Raw genomic sequence first — 18,481 nt, 5'->3', positions numbered from 1 at the left:
TCTAAGGCTCTGGGAGTCTACTGAACTGCAGACACTGTAGACAAGACATTTGTGAATAGTGGTGAAGCTTCCCATGATCTTTCCAAGAACTTATGGACATTTTTCCAAGGCACTGCCATGTCCAAAAACTTCAGCAGGTCTCATTGACCTCAGCTGAGGTCAGTCATCTTGACCTTGGCATAATAAAGCGATTGGGCAAGACTGGGATTCATAGCTGACAAACAAGCGGAAATGACAGATATTCAATGCAATGCTCATCCCAAAGTATTTGATGTTTTATTAGAAGGGAACTGGAAATTTCCACAGGATGTTTACACAAATCTTTACAGTCAATGATATGAAGTAGTGATGGCTAGTCATGATATTGAATGGAAAAGGAAACAAGTTGCACTTTTTTTAGTGACTCATTCATTCAAAACAATATACTGTACAGTTGTGGTCAGAAGTTTACATACAGTGACATGAATGTCATCTTGGATTTGAATGTCATGGCAATGTTTGGGCTTTCAGTAATTTCTTTGAACTGTTCGTTTTCTGTAGCAGAATGTACAGCATACATATTTAATAAAAAAACCCACTAGAATTTGGTGCACACGTTTTAATTTTCTTTGGGTTTTCTGAAATGAACACAGGGTTAAAATTATACAAACATGGTCAAAATTTTACATACAGCACACCTAATATTTGGGTAAAATGTCTCTTTGCAAGATTCACCTTGACCAAACATTTTTGTTTACCATGAACAAGCTTCTGGCAGAATTCTGGTTGGATATTTCATGACTCTTCATGGTAGAATTGGTAGAGTTCAATTAATTTTTTTTTCCTTGGCATGGAGATGACTTATAAGCACAGTCCGTATATTTTTAATAGGGTTGAAGTCAGGTCTTGTTTTAAGCTTAATGTTAGCCTGCTTTATCCTCCATAACCAGCTCTGATATGTGTTTGGGTTCATTGTCCTTTTGTGACTGCCAAGTTCCAAGTCGTGTTCAGGTTTCTGATGGTTTATGCTGAAGAATTCTGAGGTAGTCCTCCTTCTTCATTATTCCATCCACTTTGTGCAATGAACCAGTTCCACTGGCAGCAAAACAGCCCCAGAGCATGATGATCCTACCACCACCACCACCATCAGTAGACAGTGATCCATCAGCTTCCAGTTCATGGCAGGGCTGTGCCCTGGTGGTTCCCAGGTTGTTCCTGACCATCCAAACCAATTTCCTTTCAGCTGAAGGTGACAGTTTGGGTTTTCTTGAAGCAAAGTATGTAGCTTGGCAAAGTGACTACACCTCACAATAACTTGGATACAATTGTTTGAACTTATCTTGGAATTTGCAGTTGTTTAGAAACAGCTCCAAGATACATTCTGGAGTTGTGTATATCTGCGATCCTCTTTCTCAGATCTGCACTGAGCACCTTGAACTTTCTCATTTTACTGTGTGTTGGTCAATCCAATGAGTGCTGTAAACAAACCCTTTGTATGAAGGCACAGAGAAGCTTCCGGCTGTAGTCAATCATAATCACTAACAGGAAGTTAAGAGACCTCAGCCTTGGCAAGATAAGAGACATTTTGGAAGTTTCAGCCCCTTTGAATTAATCTAAGTGAGTGTATGTAAATTTGTGACTCTGTATGTATAATTTTGACCCTGTGTTCATTTCAGAAAACCCAAAGAAAATGAAAACTTGTGCACCAAATTCCGGTGTTCTTAATTAAAGATGTATGCTGTACAATCATTCTGCCACAGAAAAAGAACAGTTCAAATAAATTACTGAAAGCCCAAATATTGCCATGAGATTCGTATCCAAGATGACATTCATGCCACTGTATGTAAACTTCTGACCACAACTGTATCTGATAGACCACGAAAACCCCAGCCAATATTCTCATCTCATTATCATTATCTCTAGCCGCTTTATCCTTCTGCAGGGTCGCAGGCAAGCTGGAGCCTATCCCAGCTGACTACGGGCGAAAGGCGGGGTACACCCTGGACAAGTCGCCAGGTCATCACAGGGCTGACACATAGACACAGACAACCATTCACACTCACATTCACACCTACGCTCAATTTAGAGTCACCAGTTAACCTAACCTGCATGTCTTTGGACTGTGGGGGAAACCGGAGCACCCGGAGGAAACCCACGCGGACACGGGGAGAACATGCAAACTCCACACAGAAAGGCCCTCGCCGGCCACGGGGCTCGAACCCAGGACCTTCTTGCTGTGAGGCGACAGCGCTAACCACTACACCACCGTGCCGCCCCCAGCCAATATTATTATTATTATTATTATTATACATACATACACATTCCTTTCGAGTGTTCAATGCATCTTTCTCTTTCAAAATTCTCTCAAAATCCATATTTAATGAAGCGAACCTGGCGGCCATGTTTGTTTGCAAATTGTCACAGTCACTCGCTAGTGTGGAAGTTTTACGTCTCCAACGTGTGACATCATGTTGTCTTGACAACCGTGTAATATCATAAACCATATTCAACACTCATTCTCCATTGGGTAGAGTGACGTAATACATTTAGGATAAGCGATATGCTAACAATATTGTATGCTATCAAACCAAATTAATAAAACCTGCTAGAAGGGAATAGAACACGTTTTTACTCCATTGAAAAAGTGTCCTGTATGGATAATTGTATAACAGTATTGCATGACTACACATTGTTAATAGTTTCACTAGTTGATCACTAATTTTTAAAAAAGTATCTGATGTCATCTTTTTCTTGCTATTTTGGTCTTGGCCAATTCCCATCCACCAGCCAGCTCTCCTCTTTCATATGACAGCTACCAACCGGGGAGGATGAACGCTGACACATGTTTGATCTGAGAAAAGTCTGAGCTAACCTCATCTTTTTAGTGTCACAGGGTGATGTAACAAACACAAAGAACAGCGCTGTCCACCCTATTCCACATACATGAGCTTACAGGTGCCTGGGATTGGCTCGTGTTGTTGTACTTGATGGGAGCTAAAGAGTACAGTATGTCCCTCCCACCCAGACAGCCTAGCCATGGAATGCTGATGGCATTGTTGGACTCTTTAACGATCTCTGTTGCACCAGACAAATCATCTTTTCCATATTTAATGCAAAAACTGTTTTTTTTAGTCGGTTTTAATTGTGCAGCAAAAAAATCAAACCAAATTGTGTGTTTGTTCACAGCCAGACACAAGCAACAAATTACATTTCTAGCTGTGATGCTTTTTTTTAGGCAACAGTGTTAATTGTGGAAGTGAATAGATCAAAGCAATAAATGTGCAAAGTAGTAAATATATACAGTACGGTCATGTTATACGATTTATTTATGTAGCCTTTCTTAAAATGCAGTCATGTGGACAAACTGGCAGCTGATTGCTGATCAAAAGAGAGTGCAGCATGGTGTAAAAGCTCCTCGATGATGAACTCCTAGTTTAGTGGAGGACCTCATGCCTACAGCAGGGTCGGGGAGGTTTTCATGCATGTTTGATTTCAGAGTCATTGGCATCCAAAAACAAATCTGGATTGGCTGAGTGAGATGTTGCATGGTCTCATGGACATCACTTCATGGAAAATGATATCAAAATGTTAACAATCCATTAAAGCAAAGGAAAATAAATTGATAAATGATTTTTAACAGCATAGTCTTTTGAAGTTGACTGTAGAATAGATGTCATGTATTCTGATATATTTCCAAACTAAGGATTAAAGAACATCTAGCTGTTTTTTGCTGTTTATTTCCACTGTTTAACATCCAATCAGCAGTGACAAGTCAATGAGTGAAGTAACTCCAGATACAATAATGTGGGCTAGAAGTAATAATGAACTCTATTTATTTATTTACAACCCCGATTCCAAAAAAGTTGGGACAAAGTACAAATTGTAAATAAAAACGGAATGCAATGATGTGGAAGTTTCAAAATTCCATATTTTATTCAGAATAGAACATAGATGACATATCAAATGTTTAAACTGAGAAAATGTATCATTTAAAGAGAAAAATGAGGTGATTTTAAATTTCATGACAACAACACATCTCAAAAAAGTTGGGACAAGGCCATGTTTCCCACTGTGAGACATCCCCTTTTCTCTTTACAACAGTCTGTAAACGTCTGGGGACTAAAGGCCAATTTATGCTGACAACCCAGTCCTCGCAGACGGTGTCGCAGATAGTGTCTGCGTAGCCCCCCCACCTTTGCAGACGCTCTGCGCGCACCTCCCAAAAATTGTGACCACCGCAGAAGCCTCGCAGACAAGAGGGCTCTGATTGGTCCACTCTACATCCGCTGTACATGCACTTCTGCTTCCCTACTTTCCCGGTTTGTTTTGTTTTCACGACCGGCATTTTTAAAAACACGAGCGAAGATGGAGCAGCATGAAGAGCGGTTGATTGAGGAAGTACGTACATCTATACGACTCCAGTTCTAGTCATTATAAGTAACCGGAGGATAAACACTACTCCACTAACCACACCCACCAACTACTCCTAGCGACTTCGCGCCCCCTTGCGTCTTGCGTTGTGCCGGTGAATAACATCGCGCACGCCTATACTCCCCGCTCAACAATAAATTACAACTGTCTGCGAAAAGCTATCTGCAAAAGCCTTGTCGCAAGAGCATGCAGAGGCCTTGAGGAGACAAGTTGCTCAAGTTTAGGGATAGGAATGTTAACCCATTCTTGTCTAATGTAGGATTCTAGTTGCTCAACTGTCTTAGGTCTTTTTTGCCGTATCTTCCGTTTTATGATGCGCCAAATGTTTTCTATGGGTGAAAGATCTGGACTGCAGGCTGGCCAGTTCAGTACCCGGACCCTTCTTCTATGCAGCCATGATGCTGTAATTGATGCAGGATGTGTTTTGGCATTGTCATGTTGGAAAATGCAAGGTCTTCCCTGAAAGAGACGTCGTCTGGATGGGAGCATATGTTGCTCTAGAACCTGGATATACCTTTCAGCATTGATGGTGTCTTTCCAGATGTGTAAGCTGCCCATGCCACACGCACTAATGCAACCCCATACCATCAGAGATGCAGGCTTCTGAACTGAGCGCTGATAACAACTCGGGTCGTCCTTCTCCTCTTTAGTCCGAATGACACGTCGTCCCTGATTTCCATAAAGAACTTCAAATTTTGATTCGTCTGACCACAGAACAGTTTTCCACTTTACCACAGTCCATTTTAAATGAGCCTTGGCCCAGAGAAGACGTCTGCGCTTCTGGATCATGTTTAGATACGGCTTCTTCTTTGAACTATAGAGTTTTAGCTGGCAACGGCGGATGGCACGGTGAATTGTGGTCACAGATAATGTTCTCTGGAAATATTCCTGAGCCCATTTTGTGATTTCCAATACAGAAGCATGCCTGTATGTGATGCAGTGCCGTCTAAGGGCCCAAAGATCACGGGCACCCAGTATGGTTTTCCGGCCTTGACCCTTACGCACAGAGATTCTTCCAGATTCTCTGAATCTTTTGATGATATTATGCACTGTAGATGATGATATGTTCAAACTCTTTGCAATTTTACACTGTCGAACTCCTTTCTGATATTGCTCCACTATTTGTCGGCGCAGAATTAGGGGGATTGGTGATCCTCTTCCCATCTTTACTTCTGAGAGCCGCTGCCACTCCAAGATGCTCTTTTTATACCCAGTCATGTTAATGACCTATTGCCAATTGACCTAATGAGTTGCAATTTGGTCCTCCAGCTGTTCCTTTTTTGTACCTTTAACTTTTCCAGCCTCTTATTGCCCCTGTCCCAACTTTTTTGAGATGTGTTGCTGTCATGAAATTTCAAATGAGCCAATATTTGTCATGAAATTTCAAAATGTCTCACTTTTGACATTTGATAGTGTATGTTGTCTATGTTCTATTGTGAATACAATATCAGTTTTTGAGATTTGTAAATTATTGCTTTCCATTTTTATTTACAATTCGTACTTTGTCCCAACATTTTTGGAATCGGGGTTGTATTTACATATAAATTGCCAGACTCTGCTGTCAACAACTCCATGATTGTTTCCTGTAATTAACTAGAAGGGCACTAGGTAAAGTCCATACCTCCACCAAGCTACATATTTATCAACATCAAAATCAAATCACTTCAACTGACGATAGTACTAAAACTTTCCACCAAATTTCATCCAAATCCATTCACTGCTTTTTGAGTTACGTTGGGGACAGACAAAAAAAAAAAATCCTGGATCCACATACATACCCAGAGTTGCACCAAAATCTAATCAATTGTTCCTTGGCCCATGGCTCATCTTTCTTCCAAATTTCATCAAAATCTGATCACTACTTTTTGTTCTGTTGGGAACAGACAAAAACAAACAAACAGAGGCGAAAGCATAACCTCTTTAAACAATGTTGGTGGAGGTAATGAGAAAACACAATTAAGTGAAGGTGGAATTCTGGGGTGGGTTTCCTGAAAGCCTCTTATCACTAACAATGTCTTTAACTGCCTCTTAAGAACCATCTTTAAGCTATCGTGGTTTTCTCGAACACCATCATAGCCAAAGTAGTACTTTAGTTTGCTCTTAAGTTATGATGGACTTAGATCACTCTTTCACGACAAAGAAAGTCTTTAAGAGCTCACTCACAGCTGAATACACAGAATGCGATGCGCCTCCGAGGGACTCTCACAGTCAGTGGGCGGAGACTGGTGTTGAATCTGCTGCTGGTGTTCAATTCTTTTTCTTGTACATTGCAAGTACATCAAGTTAATTATTCAATAAATATATGCAAAACGTGATGAATATATTCCAATATTTTGTAGAATTATGTGTATTAAAGGAAATATTATAATATCACATTGATAATGGCACATTTTAATGAAATTGAACTCTATTAGTAGACAAGTAATTACAAATTGCTGCACCTGTAACATTGTATATTATATATAAGGGCAAAACATTGCCAACTTGGCATTGTGAACAACAGTTGAAATAATCATGACTGCACTCCAGTGAATCCGCTCCGAAACTCCACCTGTCTTACAAACAGATCCAGTTTTGCCTTTTTAAGAGCCATTTGCTCCTGATGGTGCCACTCCCTTTGGCCATACAGGTCTCAGAGCAACTGGAGCCGCTCCTTCTCAATGTTAACCAGCTCCCGGCTGCACTGATACTCTCAGCCAGCTGGACTCTGGCTGCCTGCAGACTGGGAACTGGTCAGCCGAAAGGGACCGGGGATGAGGAGGCAGCGGAGCCATGGGGGGTGGAGGGAGGCAGGTGATGGTATAGATACAGAACCTCCTTCATACGCCAAATACCGCTCAGCTGCATCTGATTTATAAGGGACATTAAGCTCTTGATTGGGTAACAGTGAAACAATCAGGCACGGGGAAATCATTTTACTGAATTATTTAGCTTATTATTTGCTCATTCTTTCATGTGAGCATTTGTTCATTTAATTAAAATACACATGCTTGGAATAATAAATGTTATTGTCCAAAATGTAAAATAGTTTCAATTATTAATTACCACATATATGTAACGCTTAATGGCAATACAATATATTAACATACCTTAACACTTTATATTTCATTGGTTTGGGGTTAAAAATGAACACCATGTGAATGCATTGTGAATGCCTGCTTTACGGTCTGCCAGAGTACGAGCTCAAGAAATGCCATCATGTCCTAAATTCAGCTGCCAGAGTTGTAGCATGACCTCAACATGGTGAAGCTGTCACCGATGTTTTGAAGAGGCTCCACTGGCTGCCAATTAATGTCCACATCAAGTATAAGTGACTTATGCTGGTCTACAAATCATTACATGGAGTCGCTGCAATATACTGAGAGGAACTGCTGCACATATATTCCAACGTTCACGTTCTGAGGTCAAATGGGAAGAAGCTCCTGGCTGCTCCAAGGACCAACACCAAAAGTTATGGTGATGGAACATTTTCATCAGCTGGACTGAGACTGTGGAACAAGCACCCATTGTCCCTTTGTAAATCTGACTCATGTGAACCCTTCAAGACTGGTCTAAAGGCATTACTTTTAGAACAATATCATTAATTATCAACATCTTTCTTACAGGGTGGCACAGTGCTGTAGTGGTTAGCACTGTCGCCTCACAGCAAGAAGGTCCGGGTTCGAGCCCCGTGGCTGGTGAGGGCCTTTCTGTGCGGAGTTTGCATGTTCTCCCCGTGTCCGCGTGGGTTTCCTCCGGGTGCTCCGGTTTCCCCCACAGTCCAAAGACATGCAGGTTAGGTTAACTGGTGACTCTAAATTGAGCGTAGGTGTGAATGTGAGTGTGAATGGTTGTCTGTGTCTATGTGTCAGCCCTGTGATGACCTGGCGACTTGTCCAGGGTGAACCCCGCCTTTCACCCGTAGTCAGCTGGGATAGGCTCCAGCTCGCCTGCGACCCTGTAGAAGGATAAAGCGGCTAGAGATAATGAGATGAGATGAGATCATTCTTACAATTTGAATACTCAGCTTCATTTTGGTTAATTGGTTTTCATAATTTTTAATACATGGAGACTCTAATATACATATACAGGTAGTCGTCGACTTACGACCTATGCGACTTACGACCGATCGACTTTACGGCCATCTGGTTATGACTGGCAAGTGTTTCCCAGCTGAGCTAGCTGAGTGTGACAGTTTCCACCCCAGCTCCTGGCAGCGCCCAGCATCCAGCCAGTGTTGCCAGATACTGCTGACGGTTTCCAGCCCAAAATATGTTCAAAACCCGCCAAAATGCACTTAAAACTGCCCAATCTGGCAACACTGCATCCAGCCTCTTCTATTATGTGTGCAGTGTTTTGCTGGACAAACAACGAGCGAGCTCCAGCGCACGTGCGGCTTAACCAGATGTTGTGCTATAACGTGCGCAGCTGGTAATCAAAGTAACTTTCACTTTTCTGTTCTGTTACACTGCTCTGTGTCCAATGTCCAAAATGAAAAGTTAGTTTTCAACTGTTCAGCTAAAAAAAATAATTAAAACGATTGTGTTGTTGAAATTATGTTTGCAATTTATTTATAATCAAAAACTGATACAGGTGGATGAAAGAGTGATATTGTGATAAAAAGTCCTATACTAGTACTACTGAGTGATAAGAAGTCCTAGTGAATACTTGATAAGTAGACAATAATAAATAATTAGGTGTATTTTTCGGCGCTCGCTGCGCGCGTGCACACTATGGCTCAAAATAATAGTAATGGCAAGAAATAAAAGTTAATTTCACCCCTGAGTATGCAGTGTTTGACTTAAACCAAATAATGAGCCAAGATAATGAAATAAGAAAATGTTGATAAAATAAGACTTTAAGATGATTACAATACCATTACACATCACAATATACTTACATTCATTTAACATAGACCGACTTACGACCAGATTGGTTTACGACCGGTCAGTCGTAACCAAATGCAGTCGTAAGTCGACGACTACCTGTACTTTTATTGTTACAATTTATTATTTGTTTATATCATTATTTTTATTGTTAGAGGATTGAGAGTCTGTGAAATAAATCATTATTATTATTATTATTATTATTATTATTATTATTATTATTGACTGGATTTAGCAACTACTAATGCCTTTAGTGAGGCTGTGCATTGCAAAGAAAGCTCTTAGCAAACTTGCTCTTTTTTTTGTTAAATACAGTGGTGCTTGAAAGTTTGTGAACCCTTTAGAATTTTCTATATTTCTGCATAAATATGACCTAAAACATCATCAGATTTTCACACAAGTCCTAAAAGTAGATAAAGAGAACCCAGTTACTAGTTTACTGAGCTAGCGCGCTCGCTCCCAGCCTGCCCGAGCGCGCTAGCTCAGTAAACTAGTAAATACAGTAAAGGAAAAACTTGAGACTGAAAGGTTTTAACAGTCATCCAAATGACTGAACGTAAACATTGCTACAGTAACATACTAGCTACTGTTGTTGACATTAGCTAGCTTGACCTTCAAAATGGCGGACACCGGGGCATCACGTCACCTGTGACGTCACGTCGAAATCCTCTATAGTGGACTTATTCCTGGTTAATTTTGCTACAGTATTAACTAGGAATCTAGGATTATTTTTGTTATCTTCTATTAGGGAGGAGAGATATGTTGATCTCACAGCACTAAGAGCTTTTCTATACTTCAGGAAGCTCTCCTTCCACGCTAATTTGAACACTACCAATTTTGTTTGACCCCATGTCATCATTATACCAGGGTGCTAATTTTTTGTCTCTGACCATTTTCCTTTTTAGAGAAGTTACATTATCTAAAGTATGGCGTAATGTTGACTCTAAGCATTCAGTTGCCTGATCAAGTTCTGCAGGCGCTGACAGTGACCCAATCAAAGTTGATAACTCAGGGAGATCATTTATAAAGCTCTGTGCAGTAGTTGACGTGAATGTACGTTTAATACAGTAGCGTGGTGAGGTGCATATATTATTACTCAGACATAGTTTGAATGAGATGAGACAATGATCTGAGAACTTCAGACTGTGGAAGTGTGACTATATTTTCTACATTTAACCCGAATGTTAGTATTAGATCGAGGGTGTGACCACCATTATGGGTCGGTCCTATGACATTCTGATTAATCCCTACTGAATCTAAAATGGACACAAACGCTGTTTTCAAAGGGTCTTCTGGGTTATCGAAGTGAATATTAAAATCTCTGACAACTAAAGCTTTGTCTAAGGAAATAACCAGATCTGAGATAAAATCTGCAAATTCAGAAAGAAACTCAGAATATGGCCCCGGGGGCCTGTAAATAATAAGTAATGGAATTAGTCGGTTTAGCCTGTTCGTCTGCTCCCTGGTCTTGGCTCTGGATTGTCAGAAATTAACTAGGCCTGTTCTGAGACTATGACCTATGCTGCAGGAAATGAGAGCAGCACCTTCCCGAGTGGGATGGATACCGTCCCGCCTTAACAGGCCAGCAGTGCCCTCAAAATTAGCCCAATTATCTATAAAGCCTACAATGTTTTCAAAGCACCACCTGGACAGCCAGCAGTTCAGCGACCATAACCTGCTGTAAGCTACATCGCCACGCCGCATTGGGATGGGGCCAGAGCATACTACAGCATCGGACATCGCCTTCGCTAATTTAAACACCTCTACAAAGTTACTCTTAGTAACCTCAGACTGACGAAGGCGTATATCATTAGCTCCTGCATGGATAACTATCTTTGAGAACCTGTGCTTGCCTAGGACCCTAAGATTGCCTGCTATGTCCGGCACCCTGGCTCAAAGCTGCTGGTGCCCCTAAAGGCTGAGCTAATTTCACATGCCGTATGATAGAGTCCCCTATAACCAGAGCTCTTTCAGGTTTCTCAGTGGGTGCATCACTAAGGAGAGCAAACCTGTTCGACACGTGACGCGGAGAGGAGTGGTGCTCCCGTGGGTGAGCCTCAGCGGTAGCTTTGGCTCTATGCTTATGCCGCCGAGCCATCACCCAATCACCCCGCTGTAAGGGCTCTAATGCCGGAGTTGGGGGATTACTAACTCCACCTAGGGCGTCCAGACTTTCCTCTACAGAAACTACACTGTTCTCATTCTCACTGACTTTCTCTAAAGCCTGGACACTCGCTTCTAGCACTGTAATCTTCTCCGTCAGCGAGCTAACTAATCTGCACTTATCACAAGTAAAGCTATCGCTAGCGATGGAGGAAGAATGACTAGACATCCTGCACTCAGCACACTGAACAGGCTGAAGGTGTGCTATGATGGAAGGATTCACGTACCTCTTAATCGAAGATCTGTCGATATTAAGCAGATCCGATGTGGATGGCCTCTGCTTGTGGTCTTTATGCAGGAGGAGAAAAAAAGAAAAAGAAAGCTTATAGTTGACTTGCTAACTTTAGGACTGCAGTTGTCATGAACAGTTTTGTACTCAAGTTTCCATCAGTGAACATTTTATAACATCAACAAAACTGATTTCATGTTAAAACTGTTAAAATTGTTATAACTACATTGTCTGTTATCACTCAAATGAGGATGGGTTCCCTTTTGAGTCTGGCTCCTCTTGAGGTTTCTTCCTCATGTTGTCTCAGGGAATTTTTCCTTGCCACTATCACCACAGGCTTGCTCATTGGGGATAGACTAGGGATAAAATTAGATCATGTTTAAAGTCACTAAAATTCTGTAAAGCTGCTTTGCGACAATGTCTATTGTTAAAAACACTATACAAATGACTTGACTTGACATTCTGTCTTGATGTAAATACACAAGCCACGCCCGCAAGTCTTGCCGTACAGAGATGCAGCTGTCATCTCGGAATGAAGCTAGCCCATCCATTACTAAAAAGTACTTGGTCAAGGTAGTGGTGGATCCAGATTATCCTGGGAACAGTGTGGTGTGATGTGGGAATGCATCCTACAGAGAAGACCAATCCATCTCAGGAGACTACTAGTATGCACATGGACATAGACCTTTAACATAGCTGATCTAACAACTGGACTATTTTTGGGAGGAGAGTGAAAACTGGAGAACCCAGAGGAATTCCATGTAACCACAGCGATAACAGACAGGATCTGGAGCCCATAATCAAACTGTGAGACCTGGAGATGTGAGGCAGCAATGTTATATAATGCTTTGTCACATTTCCTCTCATTTTTCAAATATGAAATTGCATGGAATTGTGGCTACTCCATTATGACGCTACTCCTAACATAAAGAGCATCTTTTTTTTTACATCATCAAGCCTGGGAATTTCCCAGAAATCAGGAAGTGATGAAGGCTCTCTGATGATGAACATCTTACACATTATGAAACAAGCCATTTCCTTCTTTGGCTCAAAAACCTCATTGACAAACTGGTGTCTCTTCATCTTTCCAAAGAAGGGGAAGAGATGTGCCAGGTCCACACTGGACCCACATTTTTCCATGTAAGAAAGGATTTCAGTCCAAAATCCACTTATTTTTTTGAAGAACAGTGGCCTTTCCAGCCTTCTTATGTTTTGGTTTTTCTATTTGGAACGTCATCAGTTGCTCCTATTTCTATTCAGAAATGACATTCCTGCTGTTTTACAGTGCAGCACCCAAACTGTTATTTTCATTCCCTTAGATTAGATTAGATTCCAGCCATTTAGCAGACACTCATATCCAGAGCAACGTACAATAGACCCAGAACAGCCTGGGGACCAGGTGAGGGGATCAGTGCCTTGCTCAAGGGCACTTCAGCCATTCCTGCTGGTCCAGGGAATCAAATCAGTGACCTTTTGGTCCCAAAGCTGCTTCCCTAACCATCAGTCCATTGCTTCCCCCAGGTCTATTGTGATTGATAGAATGGCCATGATCAACATCTGGATAACTTCAAACTTTAATCATTAACTAATGTGTAACTCTTAACCTTGGTTTTGCAACCACACATGGGGTCACATGAGATTTTTTTTTTTAATGTATGTAAAACTTGATCTGTGGAACAATTTAAAACAACAACTAAAACAAAAAAGGGAAACAAAAAATTTCCTTTCACATAATTTTGACCTGAACTGTTATGAGCCTTCACTGAATTTATCTTCCTATGCCCATCTTACTCCAGATCTCAGTCAGCAAATTGGCTCCTTATATAAACTAAAAATCAGTGTATTTTCTATAGCATGCTATAAAAATGACAACAAAATCAACCCAAAATTTGCAGTGTATGTCCATAATCTAAACAGCACAAATGGCTTTACCACTGTGCATTCTTGTGTTGGTTAAATTTTATTTCAATTAGTGAAAATCTCATTAGATTCATGAGCATCATGTGATCATAAACAGTGATATTACATGTTTATCATAATCTGATGATTGTGACTAAAGATTTGAGTGATATTTTTTCAAACCAGTGCAAGATAGTGCATTTAGTGTAAAAAATGTCTTTGCACTCATAAAAAATATGAAATACAGTACCCTCCACAATTATTGGCACCCCAAATTGATTCTGTGAATAAATTTATTTAAATTAAAGGTTGGATTTTTCTCCTTTTTTTTCAGTGTGAGATGAAGTGACTTCACCAAAAGGTGTTTTTCCCCCTAACCTTTTGAACTAACCTTTACAAGGGGTGTCAGTAATTGTGGAGGGTACTGTAGGCTTAATTCAAGCATTTATTTATAGAAAAAAGCTAAATCAACTGCCAACAGAATGACACTTTTAAGCTTAAAATGAGTAAACACGTCTAGAAATAGGTTTAACCAGCTTATGTAGTGAGATAATGTTCTCAGAATTAGAGATACCGTATTAGATCCCTTTCCTCTATTCATGATACTGTAGCAAGTGAAAATACCATGAATATGGGCAGATTTATCTAATATTTCTTATTTTTAATTAGATTAGATAAAACTTTATTGATCCCTTTGGGCGGGTTCCCTCAGGGAAATTAAGATTCCAGCAGCGTCATTACAGATAAACAGAGAAAATAAATAGAGAAAACTTCTAGATAAATTAAAATAAATTATTTACATATACAAATATATAAATAATAAGATATGGGGAAGGGGGGAAAAAGGGGGGGCAGCGGCAGGAGAGATATTGCACTTTATATTGCACATTGTCCGGTATTGCTTATTGTTAGGCTAGGCTACTGCTCCTTCCCGTCCTCTGTCCTCCTGTTACCCCTTCATATAATAATAATAATAATAATAATAATAATAATAATTTGTTTTTACAAAAGGTCTTAGCCTGTTTTTAAGATATACATTTTTAAAATGTTATATTGTTTTGAGGGGTGGCACGGTGGTGTAGTGATTAGCGCTGTCACCTCATAGCAAGAAGGTCCTGGGTTCGAGCCCCATGGCCGGCGAGGGCCTTTCTGTGTGGAGTTTGCATGTTCTCCCCGTGTCCGCGTGGGTTTCCTCCGGGTGCTCCGGTTTCCCCCACAGTCCAAAGACATGCAGGTTAGGTTAACTGGTGACTCTAAATTGACCGTAGATGTGAATGGTTGTGTCTCTGTGTGTTGCCCTGTGATGACCTGGTGACTTGTCCAGGGTGAACCCCGCCTTTCGCCCGTAGTCAGCTGGGATAGGATCCAGCTCGCCTGCGACCCTGTAGAACAGGATAAAGCGGCTACAGATAATGAGATGAGATATTGTCTTGAGCTAATATCAGGTTATTTTTCAACTTTTAAGCATTTGTTTTTAGAAAGAAGCAAAATAATCTGACAAACCTTTGAAATGAGTGAAAGGAACATGTAATGACCAGAGTTAAATCTTATAATAGGTTGCCTATTAAGTTTATTTTTAATATATTCAAAATGCTTTTATTTGCAAAAGAAAGATACAATTTTTTGCAGTTTTATTTACGCACACAGTAAAGATTTTGGGATTACTGACAAAGAAAAAAAAGGCTTGAGAACCTCTGAGTTTGTGCCTTGACCCAGAAATATGTCAAGTACAATGTAAAAGGCCGAGTGCTCCAGCAGACGGGTTCACAGCGGCCCCCTGATGAATCCATTTCATGACTCACTGCCAAATCCTTTGAATGCTGAATGACTCTTATAACCTCAAACTAAAGGGTTTTCCGCCATAATCCGCTGGTCATCCACTGCTCTCCCATGGCCATGACTCTTATTCCTGATCACACACCTCTGACTCTCACAGCTCGGATGTACAAACCAGTGTGACCTCACTAGCCAGCTAGCCAATGCAAGTGTGGTTCTTCAGGATGTTTCCGCAAGCACAGCAAAAATAAACAGAAACTTTGGCTATATGGTGTCTAAACTCACACTTACTCAATATTAAATTCCTGTTTAAAGAACTGGTCTAAAAAAAAAAAATCACATGTAAGGGACTAATTACACCAGAGAGATTATCGAGAAATCATGCTACAATTTTTTCAACAACTTTTGTAAATTATTTATCTAATCAATATATGTATAAAGTAACTGCAGCACAGCTGCAAGAAAAACATTTGAAATGGCATAAAAACAAAATCAAATGAGAGAGAGTGCTTGAAATTCACTTAATAAATAATTTGTTTAAAATATATAATTTTACTTAGAAATCACAACTTTTCGGTCATTACCTATTAGTTGGGTAATAAAAATATGCCCTTGTACTGTGTTATAAAATGTTGTAGCTTGCTTACTTGAAAATCTTACTGGTAATTAATTAAAAAACATATTTCATAATGTTTCTTCTGTTTATTTGGTATTAGTGATATGTGCTATGAAGAGTACTTATTATGCATCATGCTAACAATTCATAACTCACAATGAAGATAGCTATCAAATGCAACGTTGTTTTTTAAACAAATGTATAATTACTTATAAATATCCAGAGTTCATTAGAAATATGATCTTCACAGAAAGTATTACCATATATATTTTAATTGTTCACTTATTTTTTTAACATAGGCATAGAAATAGATATTCACTACAATTAACAATTATTCCACGAAATCGAGTCGTACATGAGCTGATAGCAGCTATAATCCATGCATGATGAGATTGAGTGGAATAACTGTTTTATTCTATCCACATTCACTGGATTTTGAGAAACTGAGCATTTTTATTTTTTTGCAAATTCAATAAATAAAAACTTTTATACAAAATGTCTCACAAAATAATTTCCGCTTAGAATGTAAACAAACTGGTGAAATGACAGGAGCAATTTGTGAAAAATGCGATAATTCTTGAAAAAAAGGATACAGCCTTACCATCAAATACTTTTACTCCATATTTTGTTGCTTTTTTTGTATTTTTGGAGGTTTTGTTTTTGAGTAGAGTTTTTATTTCTTCCTCGGTTGGTTCAGCAACACGCTCCGCCATTTTGTTTTTCTCTACTCACAGTACATGAGCTGATAGCCTAGTAGTAGAGTAGCCAATCAGAGCATGCGATTGCTCATATCCAGGGAATGTGGATAGAATAATATGGATAATGCAAAACTTTTATTTGTGGACATGATGGCAGAGTGGAGTCAATTACAGAGGTCAGTAAAATGTTGTGTAAAGTAATTCTGAATTGACTTTATGAGTTAAATCTTCCTGTTTCAGTTGGATCAAAGACTGAACTGTGAAATGAATTCAGGGAAAAACTTCGCAGATGTTCAGTATGTTATGACTACTCTTCCATGTCATGTCCTTTATAATACCTAGCAAGGAGGAAAGAGTGTGATCTATCTGACTCTTCCCAAACTTCAGACTTCCACACATCCAGGCAAAACAATCAGAGGAAATGGAGGATGATACAGTTCTATACACCTTCATGCCAAATGGAAAGGAAAGTGTTTTCATGGCAGTGAACTTTAATAGATCATGATAACAGCTGTCCAGAGAATATTATTGGAGTTTTTATTTGTTTGTTTGTTTAATTTTGCTCCCTATATTAGAAATTTCCTCTTGTATAAGACGACTTGTCAGAGTGGGAGTGTAATTCATTTTGAGGTGTATAGGCAAGTTTCTGGTGGTGTGTGTGTATTTTGGTCTCACTTTTAGTTCACCTCCAACACTGGAAAGATTTATTGGGTAATAGTGTCAAGGATTCATGTTGTATGAGGCACATGTTTGAGTTTTCTAGAGCTTGTATGCATACGTGTCACTTGGAATTGCTTTGCTGATGTTTCTTGTATCTCTGAGAGCACTTATTGAAGACATGTTTAACACAATATGCGTGACAGACACACCTGAGACCACAGGCGAAATGTTAAAGCATCAAAATCAGTATGAGCTGGGGATTGTTTTTTTTTTTAATTATTATTAGTGCCCTGTAGGTGTATCTTCAGTGTTCATTTGAAAGCCAGACAGCCCAAATCATTCCACCACTTGAATGGAGCACTTGCATGTGACGTCACAGCCGATCCAGATTGTGACAGACGCCATCTTGTCGGTCAAACACCATATTTCCGCCTTCTACTTCTGGTTCTACTTCTGCTTTTACTTCTACCTTTTCTTCTGGAAAACCCTACTATATACAATTCTACTACAACGGCTGCGGCTACAAGCTCTCCCTACCTGTGCACGTTTTTTATGTTTTTTGTGTGTATTTTTGCGTGTTGTTCGTCTGTACCGGACTTCAATATCCACTACAACCGTATGGACTTACTGGACATTGGTTTCCAGCAGAAAATGACGGTTTGTAGCGATTTCCATCGCATGCACAACATTCCGGACGAGATAGTGAGACCAGCGGGGTCTCCGTGGATTGTTATCAGAAGCAAAGCGAAGGAGGCGGCGCCGGGAGCGGAAGCAAAAGCGAGGCTGCAGGCAGAGCCGGCCTGTTGACTAAGCTCAGAAAACAGCCACTCAAACCTCCACTGCTAAGCCTCTACCTCTCCAACGCCAGATCCATGGTAAACAAGACGGACGATTTGGAATTACAGCTGGAATTACCTTATTCTATTCTATTCTATAATCGGCTGGTCAGTGCTATACTCAATACTTAAGTGACTTACCCATCCAATGAGGATTGTTATTTTCTTGTTTACAAGATGCCACATCTGAGTCGCTGACAAATCCTGAATTTCTGTAAAGATAACTGTCCAGAGATTTATAAGCACGCAGTGCTTCACCACTGAACACCGAGGGAAAGTTAATGAGGTAATTATACACGTCTGGGTATTCCGCTGGCAGTTCCATATCC

The sequence above is a fragment of the Neoarius graeffei genome, chromosome 9, assembly GCF_027579695.1.
Source record: "Neoarius graeffei isolate fNeoGra1 chromosome 9, fNeoGra1.pri, whole genome shotgun sequence".
Taxonomy (NCBI): domain Eukaryota; kingdom Metazoa; phylum Chordata; class Actinopteri; order Siluriformes; family Ariidae; genus Neoarius; species Neoarius graeffei.
The sequence above is the reverse complement of the archived record's forward strand: the minus strand, read 5'-3'. Positions refer to the sequence as shown.